Source organism: Trichechus manatus, unplaced genomic scaffold, assembly GCF_000243295.1.
Source record: "Trichechus manatus latirostris isolate Lorelei unplaced genomic scaffold, TriManLat1.0 scaffold00049, whole genome shotgun sequence".
Classification (NCBI taxonomy): Eukaryota; Metazoa; Chordata; class Mammalia; order Sirenia; family Trichechidae; genus Trichechus; species Trichechus manatus.
The window spans coordinates 3,361,727-3,371,902 of NW_004443985.1; the positions used below are offsets into that span (position 1 = coordinate 3,361,727).

Here is a 10,176-nt window from a genome sequence, read left to right on the forward strand (position 1 = left end):
CGTCCACCTCCACTCCCACCCACACGGATTGGTTCTAACATGGAGCTTGCTCTAGGAACACAGACAAAATTGCTCACAACTCAAATGCGCTGTTGGAGTGGCTCAGTGCTGGGTGTCTTCTTACCGTGGTGCGTCAGTCAGGCCTGCAGGAAAGAGCTGGCACCTGCAAAAGTGGGCTTCAGTGAGGGAGTGTTTGCCAAGGTGTAGGCAGGGTGAAAGGCCTGTGGGTGGACCAAAGACTTTGTGCTTGATGAGTCATCTAAAGGTTGGCAGTGTGAACTCACCCAGCAAATCTGTGGAAGAAAAGGCCTGGCGATCTGCATCCGTAGAGGTGAAAGCCAAGAAAACCCTATGGAGCAGTTCTACACCACATGAGTCAGAATTGACTCGATGGCAACGGGTAGGCAGGGTGAAGACCACCAACAAGGGATGGCGAGGCACCCTAGGACCAAAGTCAGTGGGAAGCCATTGATTCCCCTGAAGGGCAAGGGCGGGAGTGGAGATGGGCACTTGGCAAGAGCTGTGACCTTACGTAGGAAAACAGACATGGCCACACCGTTGTCTAGCAGAGGGAAGCTGGAGAATAGACAGTCCATCTTCTCTCCCCTGCCATTCAGCTGATGACTGGTACATCGGTTTGCCAATTCCGACCAGAAACCAGAGGACACAGAGCCTGGGCGGTGTGTTCCAGAAGGACCAGCTTTCTGGGGCCCAGGGCAGGGCAGGGCAGGGTGAACAGGAGATGGGGAAGGGCAGATGGGTGGCCAGTCCAAGCCAATTATGAGAGGGATAAAGGTGGTAAGAATGTGTCACAATAACAAGGCAATAAACCTGCTGATGGCGAAAGAGAAGACCGGCATCCGTGTTCTGCAATAGCCTGGTGAAGTCAAGTCCTCCAGCTGTTCCGTGGTGTTTGATTGTACAGCTGTAGAATCCAATTACTAAGAAAATTCATTAGAACTGCTCCGTAGGGTTTCCAAGGAGCGGCTGGTGGAATCAAACTGCTGGCTTTTTGGTTGGCAGACCAGCTGTTAACCACTGCGCCACCAGGGCTCCACAGAATATAATTATGAAGAAAATTCATTCAAATATCTACAGGAAAAACAATGTGTAAATCTAAAATTCTCTAAGCCCTACGTCCTCACTAACCCCTGACCCTTATTGGATTGAAACAACTATTTTTAGAATACAGTTTTATGTAATTTGAGATTTCTTCACAATACAAATCGGGCCATGCATTGGTTATGTGAAATTTCTTTCTTCTAGTTAGTTTCTTCCCAAACTAGTTTTGTGAGATGCTCTGAGCAAAATATGGTTCGATGGCTGAGTAAAATTGGGAAGTGCTGGGTTGAATGAGGTTAAATGGACTTCTTTTTTGAAAGAGGACCCAGAAATCTTCAAGAGAGGTGTGCAGTGAACGGTCTCTCAAATCTATTCGATTGTGGAAGCCTTTTTTTTTTTTTTTGCTAGAGTATTTGGTAATACTCCTAAGGAACATTTTAAGAGAGCAGACAGGGTGTGGGGGAAAGCCCCTACCTGCATGCCTGGAGAGGGAGATTGATGGAAGCTCAGGTCTTTGGTGATTCCAGTAAAATAGTGTCAGGTAGTTGGTGGAACCTTCATTGCTCATTGTCTGTAAGCTGGTAACACGTGAGTGGTTTATATTCTCCTTTGATGGAATGAATGGGCAACGTTTCACACTTCCTAGAGAGTAACTTCACAAAGCCATTTCTTTAGGAGGCACATTCGTACAGTCAGTTGAATGTATTAACCTGATAGCGACAGTTCAAGGTCTTTTTGGAGAGTTGTTCACCCTGCTCGCTGCCACTTACCGCCCAACTGCTGACACTGCAGATTGACATCCGCCATCTTGTTTTTCTTGCTGTTACATATTTAACTTTCTCTTTTGATAACAAGCACCTTTCAGAGGAGATGGTGTATGAGTTTTGGGTGTAAACACGGCAATGCTCATGCTGATCGTGGTGCCCTGGTGGTACAGTGGTTAAAAGCTCAGCTGCTAACCAAAAGGTTAGCAGTTCAGATCCACCAGTCACTCCTTGGAAACCCTGTGGGGCAGTTCCGCTCTGTCCTACAGGGTCACTATGAGTCAGAATCGACTCCACGGCTACAGGTTTTTTATATTTTTTTAAGCCTATGGTAGCCTGTTCAGGGCATAAGTTCATGTCCTGCTGTCTAATTACCAGGTAACAGCAAATCTCTTAGAAACATTTTTTTTGCCTTGATTATGTTCTCTTTGTGTGAAGATCCTTATTTTAATCCAAGATTGGAACATTGGTTTTCTGTTGCCGTGTAACAAATTATCACAAACTTAGAAGTTTAAAACAATGGCCATTTATTGGCCCACAGTTCTGTGGGCTGAAAGTCCAGCAAGGCATAGCTGGACTCTCTGCTCAGGGTGTCACAGGTGCGTTCTCTGGACAGAGGCTCTGGGGAAGAACCTGTTTCCAAGCTCTTTCAAGTTGTTGGCAGAATCCACTTCCTTGCGTTTGTAGGACTGAAGTCTTGTATTCTTGCTGGCTGTTGGCCTGGGCCACTCTCAGCTCTTTGAAACTGCTCTCAGGTCTTTTCCACATGGCCTCCTCCATCTTCAAAGCCAGCAATAGGGTGTTGAATGCTTTCTTGTGCTTTGAATCTCTGACTTCTTCTGCCACCAGCTGAAGAAAACTCTTGGCTTTGAAAGGACTCATGTGATTAAGTTTGACCCATCTGGATAATCTCCCTTTCTTTTATTTTTATTTTTTTTGTGTGTAAACCTTTTGGTGTTACTTTATGATAGCGATTTCATACACTATTTGTCCTTTTGTGATTGACTTATTTCACTCAACATAATGTCCTCCAAATTCATCCGTGTTGTGAGATGTTTCACAGACTTGTCATTATTCTTTATCCTTGCGTAGTATTCCATTATGTGTATGTACCACAGTTTGTCAATCCATTCATCTGTTGATGGACACGTAGATTGCTTACACCTTTTGGCTATTGTGAATAATGATGCAATGAACACGAGTGTGCGTATGTCTATTTGTGTCTCGACTCTTATTTCTTTAGGGTATATACCTAGGAGTGCCAGATCATATGGTATTTCTATTTCTAGCTTTTTGAGGAAGTGCCATACTGTTTTCCACAGTGATTGTACCATTTTACATTCCCACCAGCAGTGTATAAGAGTTCCCATTTGCCCACAACCTCAGCAACATTTGTTATTTTCTGGTTTTTTGATTAGTGCTAGTAATGTCAGGGGTGAGATGGTATCTCATTGTAGTTTTGATTTGCATCTCTCTAATGGCTAATGATTGCGAGCATTTCTTCATACGTTTGTTAGTGACCTGAATGTCTTCTTTGGTGAAGTGTCTGTTCATATCCTTTGCCCATTTTTCTTTTTTAATGGTGCAATGCTAAACGTCTTTATGCCTCTCCTTGACATATTAAGAAACAGATCTATTCTTTTCTATTTCAATCAGTCTTGAAATTCCGGTTTCATGTCTTCTCAGAAAGAAGAGACTATAATGGTATGTCAGGTGATCTTTCAGCATCCCTAAAAGATCTCTTTGTCTCTAGATTTCTTTCTAAGGACATTGTTAAATGACATGCAGAGAATGTTTTCTTCTTCCAGAGATTTCCTGCAGGGAAGTCCTTAGGGACATTTGATTTGAGGGAAAATCCACAATTGTTCCAGTATATATTTCTGCTATTTGTCAGTGATCCTCTGAAGATCATTAAGATGTAATGTTCTTCACAGTCCCTTGTACACATTTTGGTCTCATTTTTTAGTTCTCGTTTTAGCTTTCAATATACATAGAAAGGTTAGTAGTGGACAGAATGGGAGAAACTCAATCTTCCCCATCTCCCACTATTTCAACTTCTTTTGAAATTAATATCCAAATATTACGGCACATGAAGTCAAGTCAGAGTGGAAGAGACGTGTTTTCTTTTATGGAGTTTCTCAGAAGTGGTAAGCCTAGTACCTGGTGCACATAGGTGTAGTATAAGGCTGTGGGTTACGCTTGACTCTGAATAATCACAATAATCCAATAAGTTTGCAGAAATGCATAGAAAATTTACAAACAACACCCCATTTCTTCTTGACAACGGTGAATCAAAGCATTGATACAAGACATTCCAGGTGAGAAGTTTTAAATGCGTTCACTTCCCGTTTCCCAACCTTCTCACTACAGGATCTGGTCAACAAATAGATTTGGATGCTTGTTTTTCCCAACTCTGCTCTAAAGGCACAATGAGATGCCTTTTTGGAGGTGATCCACTTAAATCTTTTTGCTTGTTTGCTGTCGTATAAGGAAAGTGCTCAGTTGAATCTATTTCATGCAGTGCTCACTGCTATTTAAATGACCTCGCACCTGGTCCTAGGGGGTTGCGTGGCTGGTGACTGGGCTCCAATGACTAGAAGAGTCCTAAGACCTTGACTCCCTCTGGAAGTCAAGTCCACTGTAATTCAGACAGTTTGGGAGGCTCTGCTTTAGCTGGGGATCATGCTGGGCGTGGTTTCTGCTTTGGTCAGGGTAGCATGGTGGACTTTCTTTGGTTCAGAACCTCTCCTCTCTGGCCGCTCTAGGCTATATGCTTGGGTGGCCAGCTGTGGCTGAGGTGCTGCTTCAGTGGACAGTGTCCGCTGGCTGCGTGAGGCACTATTTGCTGTGGAGCAAGTGGAGGAGGAACCAGAGCATGAGCTCCGGGAGCCTGAGGAAGAGGAGCTAGGTTTCACAAGGTGGGCTTTTGGGGCTTCAGCATCTTCTCGAATTTCATTAGGTCTGTCTTCCTCCTCATATCTCTTTTTGTCTTTCCTTCGGATTAGCAGCCACACCAAGAGGAAAATCAGCAGGGCTCCAGCCACCATGCCTGTCACTGCTCCTGCAACCACGCAGATGCTTTTGTACATACTGCACAGTCACTCGCACCGCACAGCTTTCCTTCCCAGCCTCATTGCCTGCTGTGCACTGGCAGAGGCCAGAGGAGGACATGGTGAGGTTCTGCAGCAGAACGCGGCCAGGGTGGTTGTAGTCAATCCTCGATTTGGGAGGTAGATGTTCATCCTCTCCCTCTTTCTCTCAGATTCGTTGCCGGTAATACACAATGGGCTTTGTGCCAGAGGATGACTCATACTGCAAAGTCAGGTCATTTCCTTCTGTCAGCTCTCCTTCCAACTCGCACTTGGGTATGGATGGTTTCACTAAGACTTTTAAGATGACATGGCTCCACACATAGCGTCCTGAATTCTTCAACTTGCAGGTGTACCGGCCCTCATCACTGGGCTTCAGAGGCTCAATCTGCAGTGAGGCATCGCTGGCCAGGAAATTGGAAGCAAAGGCTACTCGGCCCTTCTGTTCCTCAGTCAAGTTGTTGTAGACGTGACGACTGGAGTAAGTGATCACCTTTTGAGACTAAGGCAGCTCGGCTCTTGTGTTCCTGGTCTCTTCAGCTTCTGCTTCCTATGGCCTCTTGGCCCTTGGGCCTCATGCCTGCATCTGCCCTTCTGGGGCAAGTGTTCCAAAGCTCAGTAGCTCCACCAGTAATTGCCCGGAGGCACCCCACTCTGCCAGAAGCCTCCTGCGCACAGGCACTCAGCTCTCTCGCTCTGTCGGTCAGCTCCAGCACCATCTTGGCGCTGGTCTCCTGGTTCTGCTGCTGTTGGTTCTCTGCCACTGCTGCTTCTCTGCCACTGCAGGTTCTCTGCTGTTGCTGGTCCTCTGCCACTGCCACTCCTCTATCCATTCACAGTTTCAAAACCACTTCCACATTTTAGGTATCTGTTAGAGCAGCACCCCACTCTCTCGGTACCAAATTCTGTCTTAGTCATCTAGTGCTGCTCTAACAGAAATACCACGAGTGGATGGTTTTAACAAAGTTTTCCTTACAGTAGAGTAGGCTGAAAGTACAAATTCAGGGCATCAGCTCAAGGGGAAGTCTTTCTCTCTGTGTCAGCTTTCTCATCAATGTTCCCCCTCCGCACAGGGACCCTGGGTCCAAAGGACATGCTCTGCTCCTGGCAGTGCTTTCTTGATGGTATGAAGTCCCCATCCTTTGCCCATTTTTTAACTGGATTATCTTTTTTTGTTGTTGTTGAGGTGTTGATAATCTCTGTTTCTTAAAGTCAACAGAGCCATATAACATAACTCAATCAGGAGACTAATATTTCATCATATTTACAGCTCTGCTCACTATTGAAACCAAAACCAAACCTGTTGGCATTGAGTCCATTCCAACTCATGGAGACCCCATATGCTACAGAGTAGAACTGCTCCATAGGGTTTTCGATGGCTGTGATCTTATGGAAGCAGATCCCCAGGCCTTTCTTCTGTGGTTCCACTGGATGGATTTTAACCTCCAGCCTTTTGGTTGGTAGCCAAGTGCACACCATTTGCTCTATCTAGGGCAAGTGTCATCTGGGATCATCTTAGGATTTTGCTTACCACAACTGGTGAGGATGATTAAGCGTGGTGATGAGGTTCTCTGCACATTGAAAAGAAGATCTCTTGAGTCTTGAAGCTCAAGTTCAGCTTTACAGAATATAATAATAGGAAAAAATGTTTACTTTTTATAGCATAAAATGCTAAGACACTATTGTATTCCCTATGTAGAAAAAGGAGCCTCAGTGGCACAGTGGTTGACAGCTACAGCTGCTAACCAAAAATGTTGGCAGTTCGAATTCACCAGCTGCTCCTTGGAAATACTATGGGGCAGTTCTATGTAGAAAAAAGGAAAGGATACAAGAAAGGAAAGATGGAAGAAAGAAGAAAGAAATGAACTGCTGCAGAAGTGATAAGTTTCAAACATCAGATGCCTCCAGAGCTGAACAAAAATGACCTGTGTCTGCTTTGTACTCTTGTGCTGATTCTTTGAGCTGAGAGACAGGTCACTTGAATTCTAGTCTCGTCACTCTCACTTCCTAACTTTTGACCCTAGAAAGCTGTTGGACTTCACTTAATTCATCAGCAAAATGAAGATAATCATGTTATGCTTTCCTAGAAACTGGCAGCCTTGGGGTCCCGTCTAGTTCTAAAATGTAGGAACTTGGATGTGACTAAGCTGTGAGGGAGCCACTCACTTGTGGGGAGTGGAAGTGACAAGGTTTGGGGTGTGTAACCAATGCATTTTGTGATTGCTCTCAGGATCTTACCCGGTCGGGGAAGCTGCCTGGCCCTGCTGCTTTTTGTTGGATTCTCAGGCAGTTTCCATAGGTGTCAGGCCACTCTCCCATCTCCACCTGGAAAAGTGGGAACTTCAAGTGATCTAACCTGAATTTTCCTTCTTTTTCCAAATCCCTATTATTTTGTAAGCAGAACCTACATTCAAGTCCATTTACAAAGCCACTAACGTCTGACGGGCAGGACAGCAAAATCCAATAGAGGAAGGAGACTTTCCTTAGCCTATCAGTGACATGGAGCCCTGGTGGCTGATATGCTCAGAAAAATCTCCTTCCTCTGCTGGATTTTGCTGTCCTGTCCATCAGATGTTAACAAGTTTGTAAATGGACTTGAATTTAGGTTCTGCTTACAACACAATAAGTGGTTGAGAGCTATGGCTGCTAACCAAAAGGTCGGCAGTTCAAATCCACCAGCTGCTCCTTGGAAACCCTATAGGGCAGTTCTACTCTGTCCTATAGGGTTGCTGTGAGTTGGAACCAACTTGATGGCAATGGGTTTATTTGTTTGTTTTGGTTTCATTGGCAACATACAAGGCCTCCAGGAGAATGTTCAACCTTGAGTAACCTCCTGCAATCCACACAGAATCCTCTTAGGGTGGAAAATGGGAAGAGGAGGTGGGCTTCAGCTTACCTTCCTTAGTCTACCTCTTCACTGACTTTGTCTCAGTCCCTAGGGAAGCCACTCTCCTCAAGAGTTTCACTCTCTCTCCCCATACTCCTTCCAGATCCTTCAGTTTTTTAAACTATTCTGCTTCCTCACCTCCCCGGTCAGCTGTCAATCATTCCATTCTAAACAGCTGATAAAGAAAATGCTCAGGGTGGCCACTCATCCAGGACTGAAGAGATGAGAAACAGACCTGAACCAACCCAAAGTCTGGATCCAATTCCAGCTGACCGAAGCAGAGCCACCGTCACTAACCCCCAGACTCCTGAGTGAGGAAAGTAAATATTTGTTATTGTGGCTACTGACATTTTGGGGCTGTTTGTTATGCAGCATTATTACAGCAAAACCTGTCTCATGAACTTAGAGACCTATGACAAATGAAATAAATAAATGAAATCTTCTGTTTGTGTACCTGTTTTGTTGTGGAGAATAATGTTAGTGCAATCAGTAAAAGACTTTCAAGAATAAAATGAAATTACATTAGGATAAAATTACGTGGAGAGAACAGAATGAATATATGAGTTCAGGAAAAGGAAGGCATCAAAAGACTGTTAAAGACGAGCTTATTTAGTTTAGTTTTTTTTTTTAAATGAGGTGATGAGTGCTATCAAATCACCATGATACTTAATTTCCATTGGAAACATTTAAATGCGTGATAATAACAGTTTGATTTAAAAAACAAAAAAACACTTGTTATATGCTGAAAATTTTATCCTTTTCAATTATTTAAACTTAAGAAGAGAAATGTGTGGGTACATTGTTTTTAAAATTTCTCTTAGAGTATATGTGAACAAGAAGTTTGAAGACCATCACCATAGATAAATACAGCTAGAGAGTATCCTAAAGACTTGTCTTAGTCATCTAGTGCTGCTATAACAGAAATACCACATATGGGTGGCTTTAACAAAGAGAAATTTATTTTCTCACAGTCTAGTAGGCTAGCAGTCCAAATTCAGGGTGTCACCTCCAGGGGAAGGCTTTTTCTCTTTGTTGGCTCTGGAGGAAGGTCCTTCTCTGGACTAGGAGCTTCTCCATGCAGGAACCCCGGGTCCAAAGGACACGCTCTGCTCCCAGCGCTGCTTTCTTTGTGGTATAAATTCCCCCATCTGCTCTCTTCTCTCTTTTATATCTCACACACAATCCAGTCTTGTAGATTGAGTCCTACCTCATTAACATAACTGCCGCCTATCCCACCTCGTTAATATCATAAAGGTAGGATTTACAACACATAGGAAAATCACATCAGTTGACAAAATGGTGGACAATCGCACAGTACTGGGAATCATGGCCTAGCCATATTGATACACGTATTTTTGGGGGACACAATTCAATCCATGACAAGATCCTTTCGTTTAATGCCTTGTTCTAGATATGAAGCAGGTTGGTTCATCTGGGCTTGTTCCATGTTGTTCCACCCAACCTGTTTCATTGTTAAGAAAGAGCTATAGATAAAACTGCAGTTATCTATAACTTTGCCCCCTGATCTACTAACAGTGACAAAAAGGCAACACTTCCTGTGACATTTGGCAAAAGAATAGACAAAGGGCTCAATTTACCTAAGAAGGGAGACATTTTAGGATATTCTGTAATGAAAACCATGTTCTAGATGATCAATTCCCTGTTCTAGATAGTAAATCAAACTCGATCCACCTAGAAAATTCCCTAAAACTGAGGATCTTAAAGTGGGGTATGTGAACCCCTGGGACTTTGTGTGGCTAAAGGCCATGGCCTACTCAACATCCAGGATAAGTGTGGCTCCTCTTCCTGGATAGCAATTTCACTTGACCCAAAGCTCCTTAAATATTAAATTAGGCCTGGACATATTGTGGCATAGGATGAAAAATGTATCATAGAAATGTAAAGATATCACACAAAACTTCTAGGGGATTTTGAAATTATGGTAGGATCCAGCAGCCATGTCTCCAAGACCCATGAGTATGTGATTTCACCCTTCTCTGCTATTTGGGAGTCAGTAGAAATGCTTGAGAAATCTGCTCTAAGGGTTTCAGCTGTTTAAGGTGGTCTTTGTTGTCATCAGAGAGAAAAGGCTTCAGGGATCATCAATGCCTACATTTCATATGGTACAGGACAAGTGGCACTTGTCCTCTGGTCCTGCTGCTGCCCCTTTTCCTGAGCCCATTCTGGATATGATGTGAGAGGAGTTCACAGAAGTTCTGGAGGGTTTGCTTTCTGGCTGACGTTGAAAGGGGAATTTTTTTTTTTTTTTTTGCTTGGGTTACAAGGAGGTCGATATCTCATTAACAGTGATGACAGGTTGTAGCGACTCTAAGATAGCCTCATGCCAAATGTGAAACAAGCAATATGTTTATGA

General features: G+C 43.8%; 1 pseudogene; it reads right to left on the reverse strand.

Annotated features, from left to right (window-relative positions):
- Positions 1 to 4,495: 4,495 nt before the first annotated feature.
- On the reverse strand, positions 4,496 to 7,234 carry LOC101343600 (CXADR-like membrane protein; annotated as a pseudogene).
- Positions 7,235 to 10,176: the final 2,942 nt, after the last annotated feature.